Source organism: Euprymna scolopes, chromosome 38 (assembly GCF_053919585.1).
Source record: "Euprymna scolopes isolate OS-2025 chromosome 38, ASM5391958v1, whole genome shotgun sequence".
Lineage (NCBI taxonomy): Eukaryota > Metazoa > Mollusca > Cephalopoda > Sepiida > Sepiolidae > Euprymna > Euprymna scolopes.
The window spans coordinates 33,243,498-33,265,689 of NC_136519.1; positions in this window are offsets into that span (position 1 = coordinate 33,243,498).

Genomic DNA, 22,192 nt, shown 5'->3' on the forward strand with positions numbered 1-22,192 from the left:
TCCCGCATTTTGCTAATTCCTACACTCTGATTAGTAGGAAAGTATTTCTTCGAAACTCCGCGGATTAAGGACTATCCACTTATTAAGCGTTTCCTTTTCAGATTAAATATGTTTTTAACTTTTTTTCAAATTTTTTTTAACATATTTTATTAACTATTTGCTCTTATATATATATATATATATATATATATATATATATATATATATATATATATATATATATATATATATATATATAAGAATAATGTAAATAGTATTCCGACAAACTAGAGAAATAAAAAGGAACAAACTGGATTATGTGTTCATCAACGTTTCGTCTCTCTCTCTCTCTCTCTATCTCTCACTCTCTCTCTCTCTCTCTATATATATATATATAAATATATATATATATGTATATATATATAAATATATATATATAAATATATATATATAAATTTATATATATAAATATATATATATAAATGTATATATATATAAATATATATATATAAATATATATATATATATATATATATATATATATATATATATATATATATATATATATATATGATTAATTAATTCTCTACTCTGAAAAAAATGCTAATTCTGAAATGAACCACTATTTCTGCTCTTAGCAACTGTTTAGTTGGCAATATTTTGGAAATGTTCCAATGGTCTCATTCAATAAATTTGAATAAAAGAATCTTATTCATTTCTGAGGAATCACTTAAATATCTCTGAAATTAGAAATTAAATATTTCCCCGGATATCACTTACCTAATGGTTTTTAATTTCAGGGGGAATTGTCTTTCTATCTTTTTTTTTTTTTTTACTTTAGTTAAACTGTGGGTGAATGGAAAAGATACCAATACGTTTTTAATCTTGCGATGTGTCCGATTACGCTTGTAATTAACCCGTTTATGCCATACATTTGAAAGACAACGGATAACCAATGTAAGGATACATGCGCATATAATTGTCAAGCAAGCGTTGCACAATCCTTGACCTCATTTCTTCTAAGTCAGCACTGTCTGATTCCAGTGGCAAGGAAAAATCACGGTAGATAAGTTTCGTTTATCTACAATAGTTTTTCTTTCTCTATTCCATTTTTTTTTGGGGGGGGGTATATTTTATGGTTTACACTCAAGAAAAATCGATTTAATTCATTCTAGAAAATACTTTTAATAGATCATCATTATATTCATACGGATGCCATCTTTAAAAAAAAATGGTACGTAACTCTGATCTCGTTAATTTAGTTAATTTCAAGGTTGCAAGCCAAAACACTACCGGACAACACTGGTTCGGTATAGCTAGCATTTTAATAACCGCAAGTGGCCAGTCCGAGAATACATTAACACAAATGAAATATACTATGATGGAAACGGTTTGAAAAGGAGCTTATAGAAATGAAGTTATAGAAAAAAATACATTCTACGAATAATTCACCCGGGCAATGCCGGTTAAGTCTACTTATTCTTATTAAGAAAATGTGCGTCAAACATCGAAACCAGATGTGATTAGACAAGTGCTTCGCCGTAACTAACCTAATACATACAACAAGTAATAATTTGTTTTGAATGAAAATAAACCGAAGATGCAGACAGAACGAAAGGGAGAGGGGCGTCTTTTAAAAATACGGAATTTCTCGGTGGAATAGCTGGATAAGGAAACAACATATTGACGTCACCAACAACGCATGCGCAGCATGATAGATAAAGACACTTCCGTATTTTAGTTACTGTTTCGTCAACATTTTACCCCTTTTTTTTTCTTTTTTTTTTTTGTACGTACAAATTTCCATCTTGAGTAAAGAAAACATCTGTGACCACTTAATAAAAAATAAAACGCTCGCCTCCATGTGTTGCACTTTCGGCAATAGTTTGTCTCATGGGATTCTTTGTAAAATGTTTTATATTCTATCAAAGTGTCATCACAGGAGAAAGTAAAATAGTTGTCTTGAATTATAATACACATTTGCACACAAACATTGATGCGGATGTTGTCTTGTGCCATGCTGCAGGTTTTGGTCTATATATATATATATATATATATATATATATATATATATATATATATATATATATATATATATATATATATATATATATAAGAGAAAGAAAATTAAAACTGTAAGTTGAACTTTACAATCCAAATTTATTGTTCGACTGAATCCTCCCAAAAACAATCTACAAAGTCCTTATTCAACGGAGTTTCAAAGAATGCTATTCTTATTATTCTTTTCATCAGAGGACATAAAGAAATCAGCAAATTATATTTGTAGCAATGCTAGAATTTGCTAGTTAAGGCATTAAGTGAAACCGCAATTTATTGTAGTTATAAATTTCCAAAAAAAAAGAAAATAATTGAAAAATGTTGGATATGTAAAAAAAAAACTAATATAAAAACAAACCGCGCATAATATTTCAACTTGAATAAACTTTATATATATATATATATATATATATATATATATATATATATATATATATATATATATATATTGTAACACATACGATAAAGAGTGAGGGGATTAGATAACAAATAACGTAGGAGTGTGAAAGGGAATTTGTGACCAAAACAAATAAATCATTATCTTTGTGACACATTATCAAAGGGGGAGAGAGGATAAAACGTAATTTACGAAAAAGCAAATACAAGTGTTTATCGCAAATGTGACACGGGTATAAAAAAAAACAAAGGAATAGAGACACGAAGACTGAACACAACAAAAAACGCGAGAAAGAACGAATACAAACATCAGTGATATTTTTAAATTAACTTTATTATAACAATTTAAACTATGATAGGGAGCAGGGGAATGAGCTTAAGTAAAATAAAATATAAAACAAATTGTGAGGGTGCGGAAGGGGTATCTTGATATACTATCTGCAAATGCCGACGAGAAATATAACGATACGAAAAATACATCAATATCAACAAATACAATGGCAAAATAAACTCATTGACTTAATATATGAGGGAGAGAGAGAGAGAGAGAGAGAGATTCAGAAAGACACTTACAGTTTTTCTTTTTCTTTTATCCCTTTTTTTTACTTTGAAAGTGAAGTTTAACCTTAATTTATTTGCTTCGGACGACTGTTCGTAATATGCAATATTCCTGTATAGTATCCATCCAATGTTTTGATTATTTTCGGAGTGTCGTATGTCTGGCGTTCATTGAGTGTATATTCTATACTTCGACGACGCCGGCTTGTTCTCCCAGGCATTATATCTTTTCTTTCGTTGTTGATGGGGAGGGGTCGACATCGGCTCGTTCTCTGTTGTTTGGTGGAGTGGAAATTTCCACGTGCGCCCGGCTCGGCGGCACGAAGGAGAGTGTTCTGTACCCAAAAATGTCTCTTTTCCTCTTCCTCCCCCCTCTCTCTCTCTCTCTCTCTCTCTCTTCTCTATGCATTTCTTACCCCTCTCTTCTTTCTTTGTTGCTTAGCAACTAGCAGAGGTCGGAAAGTGTGTCGTTGACCGAGTCACCTGCCAACTTTCTAGCTTGTGTGCTAAACATCTTTCTCACCTCTCTCTCTCTCTCTTTCTCTTTCTCTCTATTTCTCTCTCTCTCTCTTCTCTATACATTTATTATCCTTCTCTTTTCTTTCTTTGTTGCTTAACAACTAGCAGGGTCGAAAAGTGTGTCGTTGACCGGGTCATCTGCTAACTTGCTAGCTTGCCTTCTAAACATTTTTCTCACTTCTTCCTCTTTCTTCTATACGCTCTCTCTCCCCCCCCCTCTCTCTCTCTCTCTCTCTCTCTCTCTCTCTCTTACATTTCTCGTTGGCCTAAAATTAAATATTTACATTTTCATTTAAATAAATCATCGAATTTTAGGATTATGTAACAATATATATATATATATATATATATATATATATATATATATATGTTCAAGCAGCAGTTTTAGTCATTTGGAACTGCTTTAAAGCTTCACTGCTCATTCATTTATCGACCAAATTTCAAACAACTATTACAGTTTATAAATCACCTTCTCAACTATATTGTGAAATTTGCTTTTTTCAATTTTCGTTCATTAAAACAAAAATTATGATGAATTTACTAGTGTTGAAAATCGAAAAAAAAAAAGTAAGGACGTGAGCGACGTTTATTATGACTAGTTTCCAAAGCAACCACGTCGCTTCAGCGACTACTTTAGCTATCAATTCACGCTTTGGTGAAAAGAGAAATAACAAGTGAAACAGAGAGAATCGAAATAATGAAAGGGAGATAATTGGTGGGGGGATTTTATTGAAAGCAGACGAGTGCCGTACATTATTATTGCATATGTGTATGTTTTGTTTATGGGGGCAAGAAAATAAGACTGAAATTAAACAAAGAACAATTGAATTTAGTTGAAGCCTAGAAAAATCATGGATTACAATAGAAAAATGCGAGCATGAAAAGTTATATTGTTAATCTTAAACATGGAAAAGTGAAGGACTAGTTGTTAAAACTGGAAAAGAAAAGGACAAGATATTCTAGTAAAAAATATATATTAAATTTATAACTTAAATATTGCCACATTAAATTTTTTTTGATTCAATTTATAACATTATATAATCAATTATTAACGTTGCAATATTTTAAGTTATTAATTTATTATATTTTTTGTAATATATATATATATATATATATATATGTGTATATATATATATATATATATATATATATATATATATATATATATATATATATATATATATATTGTGTTGTTTTGGTTTTAGCGATATTTTTTGAATGAATTCAATTATTTACGAAAGTGCATTTTTACCTAAATGCGAGTTGGGAATAATTTTCCCTTTTAACCAATTTGGTATCCCCACATGGGGAGCGGTATATATATTATTTTTACATTTTAAAAATAATGTATATATCTATATATATATATATATATATATATATATATATATATATAGAGAGAGAGAGAGAGAGAGAGAGAGAGAGAGAGAGAGAGAAAGAGAGAGAGATAAAAGTAGCAAACCAAGTTATGTGTTCATCAACGGTTCGTCTTTATTGTAAGACTACTACTGGATGAATGAAATTAAATAAAATATATTTTTGATGTAATGAAATGTGTGACTTTGTTGTATTTCAAAAACGAAAAAAGTCGAGGTGCATATCGTTTTGACGGCAATTTAACCAAGAATTCTTCATAAGTTTGGGTCTCGGTTTCGATTATAGCTGATGGCACTCTAGTAATCTATTTTTTATAAATAATTTTATCAAGGATTCTTCATAAGTTTTGGTTTCGATTTCGATTATAGCTGAAGGAACTCAAGTTATATATATATATATATATATATATATATATATATATATATATATATATATGCATACATTTTTTCATGAGTTTTTTCATATGTTTTTATTTATCGCAACTTTATAATATATAAAAATCGATAGAACATTAACTTCCACAGGTCCCATTTGTTATATATTAATTATGGTGACAAGTTAAAGGAATAATACTATGAATTAAATGGATTACAATTGTTCAAAATGCCAACATGATATATATAAAGATCTATTTATTTTTTTAAGATGGTGTATAACAAAATAAAAAGACTAAAAGGCTACTTAACAGGTTTCGAACCTAGCTCAACACAGCTAAATCAAAGTTCGACTTGCGATTAAGAAAAAAAATATTATGGAATGGAGATTATGTAACGTTGTCCGGGAACCAACACGTTGTGACCTCAGTCGCAAAGTGGACAAAGAATTGCAAAGAACTTTAACTCGCCTTTTCTTTATAATAACATTTATTTCCTCATTGTTACGGCCGTGGCGTCACTCATGCGATCGTCTTCTCTAACGTGATCTCGAACGTCATCCAACATTTTACCTTATCTCGAACGTTATCTCATTCTGTGCTCCACGTCTATCCTGCGATCGTCCTCTTTCTCCTTTTCATAGTCTTCATTTTTTTTTTACTGGTGATGTCATTTCGTATGCATTTGCATATAGCCGTCCGCACGTTTACAATTATAGCGATGAAAAAAAGAGAAAAAATGAATCATATAGGAACCACATTAAGTCCCAGCAGATATTTTTGTTGTTTACAAAGAGAATGTCGGAAAGACTTAATCTAAATGCTTTATATAATCTTCAGATGATAGGGCGAGTGTGACTTACTGACTTATGGATTATAAATCGACACTGGAATTAGAAGCATAAAAATAGTTATTTATAAGCTGCTCACCAACATTCAGCGATAGGAGAACCATATTCATTATTCAAATAATTTTCATGGCGAATCTTTGCCCGCAACGAATTTTTGTTGGTACATGTTGTTTGATACAAATGTCTAATCTTTGCGACGTCCTCCCAACATAGAGCAAACAAAATACGTTCCATATAAAAATCCTCTACCAGTATTCAATATTAAACTTTTATTCACTCCTAGAAATTGCATATTGCTACTGAAACTTAAATGGCTACTATGATAGCGAGCAGATTTATAGGAGAAACTTTGCGGGCAGTTTGGCAACAATGTTTTTTTGTTCGCATTACATTTGAATTTCTCGCGTTGGTACGGCTGAAAATGAAGGAGAAGGAAAAAAATTAAAATGCAAGCTGTTCGAAGAAATAAGTTATCAGCACGTCTGATACGTTTAATGAATCGTAACGTCATTTCTCGTGATATGTATAACTGATTGTCCAGTTTTATTTAGGTGTATTTTTGTTGTTGTTTTTTTTTTTGTAATTATTGGCTGCCAAGTTATTAAAATTCGGTGTATTGCACAAGCCATAAACGTCATCTGCTTTAACATCAGAAAAGAAAAGTTAGTGAAAAAATTATTTGTTTTTATCTATACTTATTTTTAACACTTTTGCTCATCTTGAACAATGCAGACTGCTACTGAAGTGTACGGGGCTACTTTGATAGAGGCCAGATTTATAAGTAGACAAACTGGCCGGAGAGTTATGCGGTATGATTCTTGTTCACATTATATCTAAAATTCTTCTTTATTATAATAGCGAATATATATATATATATACGGCATAATCACGTTGACACATCGGTTCCCATCAGATCATCGGTTAAGCTTCGTCGAGCCTGGTCATTATTAAAATGAGTGACCGATTTAGGAATTCCAGGCGCTGTATGTAGGACGTCGACACCACCCTGCAAGAATTGAAAAAAACCTGACGTCATCTCCCCTAACGGGGACGTACATGCGACTGGGGGTCGCTTTTGAATTTAATACTCCCATGGAACTTCCTCCTTTGGAGGAAGCCGGTAAAACCCCAATAGGGTTAGTGCTGTTTCACACACACACACACACACACACACACACACACACACACACACACACACACACACACACACACACATAATAACGAAATTCGACGATCAAAAAATCGAATTTTCATTTAAAAAAAAAACAATGATTACTATTTATTCTATTAGTTTCAAATAAAAGCAACGTTATTTACTTGTCATGTTATAATTAGTAAAATATTACGTCATTCTATAATTAAAAAAAAAAACGATTTCTTCATGGTTGCTTTTAACGTGTGACATAAACACAAGGGAAATAACTCTCACGATTTGGCCTCCGTTTTGAAAAGTTTATTACCTTCCTTGCTATTATTGCACGCTATTAAGTTTATTATGTGAAAAAAAATCTGCGAATATATTCGGAAACTATTTTCTTTTATAATTCATTATTTACCGTATCGGTTTCCCTAATTTCTGGATATTTTCATTACTGCGACATGACAACTAAGTAAATACCATTGGTTTTACCTGAATTTCAATATTTCAAATCTCCCTATTATAACCAAGAACCAAAATTTCTGCATGTTGGTATGATTGGGTAAGCCGGGAGAGATTTCCACAGGCAATCAGTCGTGGAAAAGAAGTTATCAGCGTAGAAAATATTTCACCGTCTAGGGACTTGTGCAGTGAAGGAGTGGGATTTTGCTGCTAGTCGGGTAGATCAGGAATATTTACATGTTGGGGATGTACAAATAAATGCAGAATGTTCAGTCTCTAAAAATCATGATCTCCCTTTGTAATTTGTCTAACAATATATTTTAGTGTCTAAATATATGCTTTAAAATCCACTGGAATTCATCTTAATCGTTAATGATTGAATTGCGAGAGACGAAAATTAATTATTTTTAGATAAAGCATATGCATATTATTTATATTGGTCAGACTATTCCTCTCATCTTGAGTGTTATTTGTGCAACGTTTCGGTCGGTTTGGCCTTCGACCGTCCTCAGGCATGTTGGTTGTGGTTTGAAAAAGAAAAGAGAAAAGTTATTGGCGTTTCACGTTGGGAACCGACATATATCAATAAGAAGGTTTAGCAATGGGTTTATTACTGTCCCCAGCACTAGACAATATATGCATGGAACATTTTGAGGAGTTGGCAATAAGCTCAATACCACTGAGACCAACTATGTGGATGATACATTCATACTCTGACCCCACCAGGAAGACTTACAAGAACATGTGAACTCTATTTGTCCATCTATCCAGTTCACTATGGAAAATGAACACAACAACAAATTAGAATTTCTAGATGTATTAATAACCCGCACGGATCAGAATTTTGTATCTTCCATATATCGAAAACTAACCTTCACGAGAAAATACCTGAATTTCAATCTCACCATCCATATAACGTAAAAAAATAAAATAAAATTAAAAGTTGGACAACCTAAGAATAACCCGTCATCGAAATGACTACCCAGAGAGCGTTACATCAGCTCCGGAAAACCTAGAGCAAATGAACCAGGGTGAACACCCCAGTCGTAACCCAGTCAGACGGTATCCAATCGTAACAGGTAAAGACTCGCGTTGTATCCCAGTTAAACAGTACCCAATTGTGACAGGTGAACGCTCCATTATGGAGTTTCCAAGGGTCATATCCTAGTCACAAAAGCACCAATTGTAATGGGGCCAATTCAATTCTGGTCAAACGGAGCTAATTGTAACAAAGTAAAAACTGAAGTATTCACCGGTACATAAGTGTAGTCTTAGGCGGTTCCGATTTCGGAAGTAGTATGATCTTAATCGTCAAGTAATGACGAGGTTGAGGAGCGATTCCTGCTATTCCTTGCTTAACCAGGAAAAAATAACAAAATAAGAAAATTAAAAAAAACTATTAAAAGGAAAAAAATAATAATAAAGGGAACAACTCAAAGTCTCCAGGGAAATATGAATACCGCGAACCACAGTCTAGGCCGGCGTTAGTTTTGCTGCTTTTTTCGTGCTTGCTGTCTCCTGAAATAAATCAACTCAAAAAGCTGGCATGCGTTTGATATTTAAGTCACAAATTCCGTAGCCAACGAATAAAATAACTCCAGCTGGAATTTCTTGTTTTTGTAAATAAATTAAATAAATAATTAAATAAACTATTGATTACAATATTTGATATTTTACAGATATGAAAAAAATATATGCGATTATCCTTTTTTTTTTTCAATAACGCAGAATGTGTGGACAATTCCCTCAGAAAAAGAAAAAACTATTTGCGGCGACCGATTGTCCCTGTTTTTTCTTTTCTCCTTCCTCTTTCTCTCTTTCGGTCAGTGAGCAGGGGGTGTTGCGTGGGTGGAGAGATGCTCAAACTAAACATAATTCAACTCTCCAATTGGTCAAAACTCGCTCTGCATACCCTCTTATACGAAGGTGACGAGGAGTTTGGTGAGATTTGGGTTTTTATTCGCCCAATCCATTTTCATAGCGTCAAAATTGAATTCGCCCTGATTGGTTGAATTGGTAAAATACTTGTGCATATTAATTAAGTAAATTTCCATCATAAGTTTCTCACACAGACAAGACAACCTTTACCTCAGGTTCACATTCGCCCTGCCAAAAACTCATTTAGACAAAACAATCGTGCAAACTACCGTATGCCATGCAATGAATTCCTTCACAAAACAATATTATTATTTAATATTATTATCAATCCCTAATTCGTTTAGCTGAAGTTATTTTTCCTTCTTTTGGTTTGCATTACCAACCAACCAAATTAAATCAGCAAGACCATCGGGGGGGGCGAGATTGTTTGTCATAATAAAAAGCTCTAATTCAGCTCTCTTTTAACCGTTATTGATGTACTTTTCGACCATCACAGATGGTTGGGTCGCACAAACACCAAAAAACAACGTACGAAAACTTGCCAGTGTGGACACCATACATAAAAGGCCTGCCCGAATTTTTTTTTTTTTTTTTTTACATATGCAGTCCATATGACAGCAGAACAATATTCAAGAGTGATTCGACTCTCAAAAAAACTCATAGTACGAGTCAAGCCCCTAACCGAAAGTCTCATGACAAAAACCTGCGTATATGAAATTTCACGCAAATGCAGAAAAAATCATACAAAGGTGAGACCGGTCGCCCCATAAAGGTAAGGCTAGAAGAACACCATAAAACCGTGACACGGGGAGAGGTCGAAAAATCGGAACTAGCTGATCACATATGGAAAGAAAAAAGAACACATAAATAATTCACAGGGATGCAAGATGGAGATCAAGCGACTCAAGGAGGCTGCACATATGCTAAAAACCGAAAAGTTGCACAGATAACACTCAAGATGAGAACAATAGTCCGATCAATTTAAATAATATAAACAATCAGCCTTCATCTAAAAAATTCAGAACGTTAAAGCACATATGTTAAAGCGTTGTCTCTCCTTGAAGTTATTTGAATTACCTCTAACCCTATGAAAAATAATACCCGGCAGCCATTTTGTTTTTAGCAGTTAATCCCTCAGGCGATGATGATTGCTATCAGCATGAAACGGATTTCTTGGATCCTTAACCCTTTTCAAGTCTGCAATTTTATCCATATAATTTACAAACGAATTAGACCCTACTGCGCGTTTTTATTATATAACCGACTTGAAGAAGAGATTTGTCTAGCTTTGAAAGCGATTGACGATCTGCCTTGAGTATCATGAACGCCTTTTGGCATTTTTATTTGTATTTCAAACTTATTCCCGACACAACACCCTTACCTCTACAAGAGCTTGTTGGGGGTTTTAATTTACCTACTTATCTTTCTCTGTAAAGTAAAAAAAAAAAAAAAAAAAAAAAAAACACATGTCTGTCAATCGGCGTCGGGAGGGGGGGCACGGAATAAAAGGAAAATACGTCCAAATACATTACATCCATCTATTACCATATTGACAAGCGTAAATGAAAGCAACAACATTATATAACAGAACAAATACAAGACGATACTAATGTTTATAAACTCACTCACTGGGTGGCATCTCTTTCATTAATAGGACGAGTATATTCCGCTAACGCCGGATTTGTGCTCAGCATGAGAAATAAGTGTTTCTCTACGTAAGGTAGGATGGTTTTCTCACTTTCGTGGATTGACTCTACTGTATAAGGTAAGATAAGGAGTTAGTTCCCCCACATGGATTTTGACCTACCGTGGGGGAAGGGAACGTGTTTTCACGGTCGCTGCTTTGGTCTCTCTGCTAAGGAGAAGTAACTCACCGGTGGTCTCAGTAACCGGTGTTGTTTTCCTTTATTCCGCTATAAAGATGGAGTACTGTTGCCACATCTTGGGAAGAGTTCCTAATAGTACCCTGTCCTGCTTTGGCAGGGTACAAAACCGTCTTCGAAATCTTGTGAGCGATAACCTTTTCTCTTCACTGTTTCTTCTTTTTCACAGAAGAAACGTTGCAAGTATATTTCTGGTCTATCGTTACTTTTATCGTAAGTGCTCGACTGAACTCCAATCTAATGCCGCCCTGCAAAACTTTCACAGCAAATACTTCTCAAGCTACAACAACTGTCAACAATTTCCTTCACTCTCTATCAGTACCTAAAACTGAACAAAAATTCCATGAGAGAAGTTATTTTCCTAGATCTATGCGTCTGTGAAACACAATACCGTGCTACTTCTTCCCAGCTGACTACAATATGGTCGTTTTCAAGTTTGTTGAATTGTGCTCTTACATAATTAAATCTACTCGTTCCATTATCACGTATAATCACAATGTTGTTTCACGATCTACTTAACACTCATTATCCCTTATTCCAGAGTGGTTCCCAGGCCTTGATAAGTAAAAACAAATAATAAAATAAATGTAAATTTTTCTGAAACATTCATAGCCAGAATAATTGTAGTAATAAAGAAATGTGTTTTGGAATTTTTTTTCTTTTTTGTTTTTTTTTCTAAAATTCATCATTTTTGAAACAACTAGTATAATAATATCTGATAAAAAGGATTGAATCATATTTTACGTGATAGTAAATGAAAATGGACAACACACGCACACACAGACACACAGACAGACACACACACATGCATATATACAGTCATATATATATATATATATATATATATATATATATATATATATATATATATATAGTTAGTTAGTTAGTTATAAAATATATATGGCGATTAAGCTAGACTGAATATTCCGCGTTTCATCCACTCTGGGATTCTTCAGGCTTATGCGCATAAGCCTGAAGAATCCTAGAGTTGATGAAACGCGGAATATTCAGTCTACCTTAATCGCCATATATATTTTATAACTAACTAACTAACTAGCTCTACCTACGTATTGAGCACATTTGAAGTAAATACTTAAAGTTTACGCATAAATTTATACTTTCGTATATTAATTTTATGTGAGTAAATGAAGTATATATATATATATACATATATATATATATATATATATATATATATAATTATTTCCACAGCAAAACAATGTCGCAGCTCACAAGAGCCATGAAGCCAATGAACCAGAAATCCAAGATTCAAGTTTCGCCCTCATTTGGGCTCATCAGTTAGACACATCCGAGCTCGGGATTCTAATTCCGAACCTCTTGCATGCGAGGCGAGTACTCTGCCACATGAGCAAACGCGCCACACACAAGAGAGCCTATTAACTAATAGATCAGGCAAACCGCGACGAAAGTCGACTGTGGAACGGACCTTCTTCGTCTCCAACAAGGGATGTGGTCATTCAACGAAGCTATAACCGAAGCTGATGTCTCACAAGTAGGAATTTTATACTCGCCCGGACGATGCCATTTCACACACGAACTCAGCGAGCTATTAGTAATAGAAATTTCAGAATGTGGGAGACGACATAATTATTTCCATAGCCAAACAACGTCGCAGCTCACAAGACCCATGATATATATATATATATATATATATATATATATATATATAATTATTTACTATATATATATATATATAATTATTTACTATATATATATAATTATTTACGATATATATATATAATTATTTACTATATATATATAATTATTTACTATATATATATATATATATATATATATATATATATATATAATTATTTACTATAATAATTACGTATCTACAGACACTAGTGTTTCATCCATTCGGGGATCTTCAGGTAAAAGGTGTCACGATTAAAACCAGTCGATAGGTTCGAGACCGGCGTCACTAGACATCTCTGGCTTCATTAGTAAGGACTGTATCCATTCCGCTACCGTTAACCGCGTGAAATAACGTTGAATTTTAACATTTTATTTTAAAATGTTTTCTATGTTAGTAAGAGTGATCTAATCATTATATGATAATCTATGCATAAGAGCTAAATTGACAGACTTTAATTCAACTGAAAGTGCTCAACGATAAGAAACCAGTTTCTTAAAGGGGCTGAATATATCCTTTCTTAATCCGCGGAGTTTTGAAGAAATACTTTCCTACTCATCAGAGGGTAGGAATTAGCAAAATGCGGGATCGGATTTTGCATGCAGAAGTATTTGATGAAACAACAGTAAGTCAAAGATCTTACTTGAAAACAAAAAAGTGAAACAGAGGGAATATGGTGAAGAAAAAGGTGATTACACATGAATGGATAGTCTGGTGGAAGATAAAAAAATCCAGTGACGGTAAAATCCAAATGTAAAACTTCAAGAAAGTTAAAAGAATTTCCATTTGTACAAGTAAAATCCAAGGAAATCCCGTAATTGGAAGAAGATGGTCCATAATAATCCAAAGGCAGAAATCCATGGAATAATTCACAAAAATGTGCACTAGGAAAAAAGAAAAGATTCCAATAATATTGATAAAATAAAAATAAGATATGCTTTTCACTCTACTTCCGAGGCATAAATATAAATAAGAAAGATCAGGGAAGAGAAAGACGAGAGAGACAAAAAAGGAGAGAAAAAAATGATGATAAAGTTAAATGCAAAATATAAAATATAAAATAAAGGGAAACAATAGTCAAAATGACACAGACAGGAAATGTTAAAGGCGTGAAAAAAATATATAGGGCAAAATAATATAGGTCAACTGAAATGTACAGGTCATCACTTAAAAAATTTCAGCAAGAGTATTTAGACGACACTAAATTGAAAATAAATAAATTAATTAATAAATAAATAGAAAATAAATAATAAATAAAGAACAAATAAATAAATAAATAAATTTTTAAATAAAAAATAAAATATAAAATAAAATAAAAATAAAAAAATAAAATAAAAATTATTTAAGGGGAGAGGATGGCCGGTATCTGCAAATTCAGGAAAAAGCAAGAAAAAAAATTAGTAGGTAAATGCATATAGTAAAATATAAGTAAATATACATACAAGATATTAAAGTGTGGGTAGATTGATATATTAGATAGATAGGAAAGTTTAAAGAATAAAGCAGAAAATGCAGATAAATAACCGGCCATGCAAAGAAGAGATAAAGAATTAAAATAAAGGATTATTGAATTATAAAATATTAAGAAGTATGTAGAAAAACGATAAAGTTAAAGAAATTTTTTATGTCTGTATAAAGGGTAAAAGTAATAACTATGAAATTTCAAAATTGCTATAATTAAATTTGGACTTATGTTTACAGAAAGAGATCAGTTCATTTTTAGAATTTATTATATTGTTACTTTGAGGGGAAGTAATTATAGTTATAGCTTCGGTTGTGCAGAGGCGACATGACTTAGAGCCTGGAGTATAAGACTTAACTTTTTTATGATAGTCCATTTGATTGAGAAGGGGGTATTGTTAGAGTTAAGTTTTTTAATTAAAGGTGTTAGAGAAATTCCTTGGTTATTATTAGAATTATGGTTATTAAAAGAAGAAATGTGATTTGATATTTTTTTCTTAATTAATGTTGAAGTAGCGCCGATATATGTATGTACTTTATTAAAAGCTCGAGGTCTGGTATTAATATTAATTTGCTGATTTGTATGAGTTAAATAGTTTGTATTTTGTTCATAGTGTTCAACAAATGGTTATAAGCTATTGTTATTATAAGCTCTATTTCCTATTTGGTTTTTATCGAGCTTTTACATCTGGCTGATATAGTGTTATAAATATTAATTCTTTAATATTTATAATATACTTTAATTTTACCATCTTGGATCATTTTGGTAAATTTAATTGTAATTTTTATTTTATTTTATATATATATATATATATATATATATATATATATATATATATATATATATATATATATATATATATATAGTGTTATAATGGAATAAATCCAGAGGAAATCCGGGTATGAGAGCTCAATGTGGTAAACAGAGCAATAAGATAAAAATTATAACACGGAAATTACATAATTGTCGATGCAATAATTTATTTCAACCTTATGGTATTTTCAAGCATCTAAATCAGACAATTACATTTTTGATACTGAAAAAGAAAAGAAAAATCGTGCTTCGACCCTCAAAAAACCAAAGGTGGTGGTAGTAGCAATCCACTTAATACATTTATAGAGAGGGTGGTAGGGATTTAAAAAAATAAAAATTAAAAATTAAAAATAACAAATAAAAAAATTAGATTAGACACTTATAAGCGGCAGCTCGATGTAACCATAGATACACACACACACACACACACACACTCACACACACACACACGCAACACATACACATACACACACACACGCCTCTAAGATGTACGTTCTGACATGTAAATGCCTTGACACGCGTTTACTAACCTAGGAAGGGGGGGGGCGAAAGTATACGGATATATAGTGAAAGAAATAGAACAGCGCGTAATGGAAAAAAAAAAAAAAAAAAAAAGAGGAAGAAAAGAAGAGGATAAGTGATTGAGTCATGGAAAGTAGGTCTATTAAAAGATAAATAAATTAATAAAAAATATAACTAAAAAAATAAATAAATAAAAATAAGAAAATAAAAATAAAAAGAATATTATATATAAAGTTTTAAAACTATCTGTATGTTATTATGTAAAAATTGATATTATCTTATAATTCATTTAAATATTTTATATGTGATATAATACTATGAATTTAAAAATTGAGTCTATATATTTAATATTTTATATATTTTCATGTAAATAATTTTATTGGTGATTATAGCGGTCGTTGTAATTAATATTTCAATTCTTAATTGATTAAGAAGTGGGAAAATGTAATATTGATCGCCCCCAATTCGATAGGACGTATCTAGTTTCGGTTAATATATACTTTTATTCCCTCCGTACAACAAAATTATTCTCATGCACGCATAAAGAAATAAGTAAAATAATTAAATTTTTGTGTTGATTTGTATCAAATCTACTAATATCTAGTTTTAGTATTTGGTCTTTTTGACTTAACTCAGTTTAATAACTAATGTATTATCTGCAGAGAAAAATTATTATCTTAAGGCTATCTCATTTATTTATAAGTAATTTGGACAAGCCAGGTACTTCGGGGAAAAAAAAAAAAAAAAAAAAAAAAAAAATATATATATATATATATATATATATATATATATATATATATATATATATATATATATACACAGTGTGAGTGTGTGTGTGTGTGTGTGTGTGTGTGTGTATCTATGGTTACATCGAGCTGCCGCTTATAAGTGTCTAATCTAATTTTTTTATTTGTTATTTTTAATTTTTAATTTTTATTTTTTTAAATCCCTACCACCCTCTCTATAAATGTATTAAGTGGATTGCTACTACCACCACCTTTGGTTTTTTGAGGGTCGAAGCACGATTTTTCTTTTCTTTTTCAGTATCAAAAATGTAATTGTCTGATTTAGATGCTTGAAAATACCATAAGGTTGAAATAAATTATTGCATCGACAATTATGTAATTTCCGTGTTATAATTTTTATTTTTATTTTTATATATATATATATATATATATATATATATATATATATATATATATATATATATATTATCCATCAACGTTTCGTTTTTATTTCAAGATTTCATCGGGATGATTGATTTGAAGAAATAAAATGTAAATAAACGATTTTGAAAATATTGCGTTTCTAATGTGAATAGATACATATTTTTTCGAGTGAAATATAGACGTCAAAATCCGTTAACCGTACTGCGATTTGGACGCGAAAAAAATGTTTCGTTGTATTTTTTTTCGAACAAATTCAAAATGCGTAATGTGTAATGTGTTTATGAAATGGAATGAGTGTTTTTAATGACAGTATTAAAAAAATATGGATTAATATAAAAATAATTCGCGTTTTTTCCTGTTTCATAGTTATATATGTATATGTATATATGTTAAATTCCCGAAACAGTGTTTCATGGTAAACAACTGATGATCCCTTGAAAAATAAATTATTGGTATTATAGTAAATTCGAGAGCGAGTTGATGCAGTGATTGCAGGTGATTAAATGACTTACTGACTAGATGGTTTTCTAACGAATGAAAAAAAAATTTTTTTTGTATAGTTTTAAAGGTTAAAAACTTCCAAGACTCTCTCTCTCTCTCTCTCTCTCTCTCTATATATATATATATATATATATATATATATATATATATATGTACATATATATATATATGTATATATGTATATATATATGTATGTATATATGTATATATATATATATATATATATATATATATATATATATATATATATATATATATATATATATATATATGTATGTATATATGTACGAGGTGCCTTCAATAAGTTTCCAGATTTTCTTCGTATGGACACTTTTATTGATACGAAGTAATCTACTCTCGCTGCAAGGCATTTGTACCGTTCCTTCCAGCTGATTACAATCTGATTGTTTTCAAGTCCAACGTAAACAAGTTCTTGATGAACCGTCCCCCTAAGTAATCCAATTTACAAAATTCCCACTACTTATGTTTACTACGCTATAATTACATTGACTAATCTATACCCATTAACCCTTATCCTCGAGTGGCCTCCGGGCCTTGATAAGTGGTGATTCCTGTGTAAAAAAAACAAACTCTTGAGGCCCCATGGAATGATCCTCGTCACAGCCTCTTTCATTTTCTCAATTTTCTCATAACGACAGTCTCTAAGTTTTTCCTTGAATTTAGTGAATAACCAAAAGTCACAGGGAACAAGGTCTGGAGTATAGGGAGGGTGAGGAAGTGTCTTCATTCTCATCTAGTTCAAATAGTCTGCGATATTCTCTAAGCACCCTTGGGACAAACTTTGTGCAAATCTTCCGTATCTTCAGTTCCTCGCGAATTATTGAGTGCACTGGCATCAAACTGTGCACGCATTGTCTCCATATGAAATCCTATATTTGGCCAATCAACTCTGGTGTTCTGACTTTCTTATTCCTCCCACACCGCTCATTACTCCTCACAGATTCCCCCCACAAAAACTAAGTTGCTCGGAAATCCAGACAGATGATTTGTTTTTAGTGGTGAAGGCTTTGTGTAGAACCATCCACTCTTTTGAATTAATGCGTCTTTAGATACCAACCTGGAAATTTCTACGACTCGGCGTATACGCACACACACACACGCACGCAGACACACACACACACACAAACACACACATACACACACAGAAACAAACATATATATAATTTTTTATAGTTTCCTACATGTAAATCAACTGAAACTTGTGTTTATTGAAGAGTGCTTGATGAATGACCAGAGAGTGTTTATAATATGTTTATTTCTACAAATATTATTAGATACCTGTCTGCACACATATTGATGTGGCTATTTCTTTCTAAACACGCGAGATCTCTGATAAGAGGTCGCCACAGAAACATGTATGCACATATGTAGCTAATAATATTTGTATGAATAAACACGCACCTGCATTAGGTGTATCAGACTTTGTGTAGGAATTTTTGACACCCCTAACACGAAACTGCGAATAAAATATTAAAAAAAAACTCGTGATTTCTCTTTTAAAAGTGGGTTGTTTATTTTCTTTATGGGTTATACTTCCAAAATAAACTATTAAAGTTGTATAAAAAGTAATAGAAATATTATTTTTTTATTTAAAAAAAGAACAGTAATGAAATTAATTGAATTTTACGAGTTCAATATTTTTCAATTTTTAAACTTTAAAAATCTATCAAATTTTTTCTATTGATGCTATTTTTACGATATTTTCAGGGTCAATGTGAAATTTTATGCTCTTTCCAATAAACCAAATATAATATTTTAGACAAACGTTTTTTTTTAATTCACGCCCCCCCCCCACATTTTGAAATGTCTATTAAAAAGTAAATAATTAATTTACTCACCAAAGTTTTATATATCACAAATTGAAGATAAAAGATCAATAAATAACATATTCAAATTTAAAACAAAAAAAAGGAAGTGTTTTTTAGAAATTTACCTGTAAAGTCCGAAGTTTAAAACCTTCTTTTTTTTAACCACGTTGTTTTTTATTTTTATTATTATTTTTTTTAATGAAATCTTGGTCGATGCTACTTTAAATGAAAAAAGAAATTAAGGTTTGAATTACATTTTTCGAGTAGTTATAAGCTTGGAAAGACAAGGGGTCGAATTATTCAATATTTTTCACGCAGTTTCTCACACACCTACACCTGCATATATATATATATATATATATATATATATATATATATATATATATACACCCGCATCCTATCCGACGCTGCTCGGTCATAGAATACATATAAAAATGATATTTAAATTCATGCAGGTTTTTCTATTAATTACTAGCAGGAAGCCCGGCGTTGTACGGTCGTAATTTACACTTTAAATGTATGGGGGTTTCGACTTAGTATACTAGAATGGGCGCCCGGCGTTGCCCGGCGTTGCCCGGCGTTGCCCGGCGTTGCCCGGGTGTTTGGATGTGTATGTTGAGCAAAAAAAAAAAGTGGTAGTAGGAAGGCAGGCTCGAACCCGTACCGCAAAGGAGGAAAAGAATGGGGTAAAACCTAACGTTTATGCTGTTACGACCACCGCCAAGCCGGAAGCGACATCTTTTAAAATTAAAGCTAGACAATCTAAAGGAGAGGATAACTTTCAAAAATATCGGCGAAAAAGTGCCCCCCCCCTGTAGAAAAGTACCTAGTTGAAGGGGAAGATATTAATGTTTTTAGCCAACTTTTCGATATTTGTCGTATGAAAGATCGAACTTTAAAACGATACTGATCTTGGTAAAATCCGTCGCCTCTATTGAAAGTTTAAGGCAGATATGCAAACAGACAGACATACATACATTGGTAACTAAAAATTTTCGACCCAAACTGACGAAAAAGCTTGCACTATCTCTGAATACCCTTTATGTAAAATTTCAAATTACACAGACACGTTCACTTTTATAGATATACTAGCAGGGGTGCCCGGCGTTGTTCGGGTGTTTGGAGGTGTATGCTGTGCAAAAAAAAACCAAAAAAACAAAAAAAATGGTTAATTTTTTAAAACTTTGACCCCTATTATGACCCCTTAAAATTTATAGTTTCGGGCTCAAATCACTTTATTAAGTTAGATCCAGGTTCAAGGAACCTAAATCTAAAATTTCAAGTGTCTAGACCCAAAATTGTCGGAGGAGTTTGGTAGAGTTTTTAAAGGTCAAATCGTTGAAATTTGACCTCTTAACAGCCAAATTTCTGGCTGACACCCGTCACATCGATTTTTCCAAATCTCAGTACCCGGTATTTCAAATTTCGAGTCTATAGACTAAAAATTGACAGAGTTATTGCGTAGGGAAATGTACACAGACAGACAGACACATAGACACACAGACAGACAGACAGACAGACACGTTCACTTTTATAGATATATAGATAGATAGATAGTCAATTCTCGATCGGTTATTATAGTGTGCCTTATATATAGTCGTTATTTCGATAGTAATATATATATATATATATATATATATATATATATATATATATATATATATATATATATAAAAGTGAACGTGTCTATGTGTCTGTGCGCGTGTGTATGTGTGTACATTTCCCTACGCAATAACTTTGTCAATTTTAAGTCTAAAGACTCGAAATTTGATATACAGGGTACTGAGATTTGGGAAAATCGATGTGATCGGTTTTCGGCCAGAAATTTCGCTGTTAAGAGGTCAAAGTTCAACGATTTGACTTTTAAGAACTTTACCAAACTCCTCCGACAATTTTGGGTCTAACACTTGAAATTTTAGATATACATTTCTTGGATATGGATCTAACTTTATAACTTGATTTGAGCCCAAAACAGTAAATGTTAAGGGGTCATAATAGGGATCAAATGTTTTTAAAAAATTGACCTCTGCGGTCTCTACCAAATTACTCAGACAATTTCTGGTCTAAACATTCGAAATTTTACATCAGTTTGGGTCGAAAATTTTTAGTTACCAATATATAAATGTACGTATGCATGTATGTTTGCATGTCTGCCTAAAACTTTCGATAGAGGCGACGGATTTTACCAAGATCAGTACCATTTTGAAGTTCGCTTTTTTCACCGATATCTTTGAAAGTCGTCTTTTCGATTGTCTAGCCTTAATTTAAATATAAGTCAATTCCGGTTTGGCGGTGGTCGTAACAGCATAAACGTTAGGTTTTACCCCGTTCTTTTCCTCCTTTGCGGTACGGGTTCGAGCCTGCCTTCTTACTACCACTTTTTTTTTTTTTTTGCTCAACATACGCATCCAAACACCGGGGCAACGCCGGGCTGAAATGCTGGTATATATATATATATATATATATATATATATATATATATATATATATATATATATATATATATATATATATATATATGAGAGAAAGAGAAAGAAAGTTTAAGTTGAACTTTACAATAAAAATATATATAGGCTGCCATTAGATAGATTAGAGATCAAGTGAATTATCCTTTCAGATATTACATTGAGATAATACTTTCAGAATGATCCTAGCCAAAAATGTAAAACTCAATATTTAAAAAGATAGAGCAATATATAAGTTTAATGAATATATGCACACATATTTAAGTTAAACAATAAATTCTTAACTTAAATATGTGTATGTA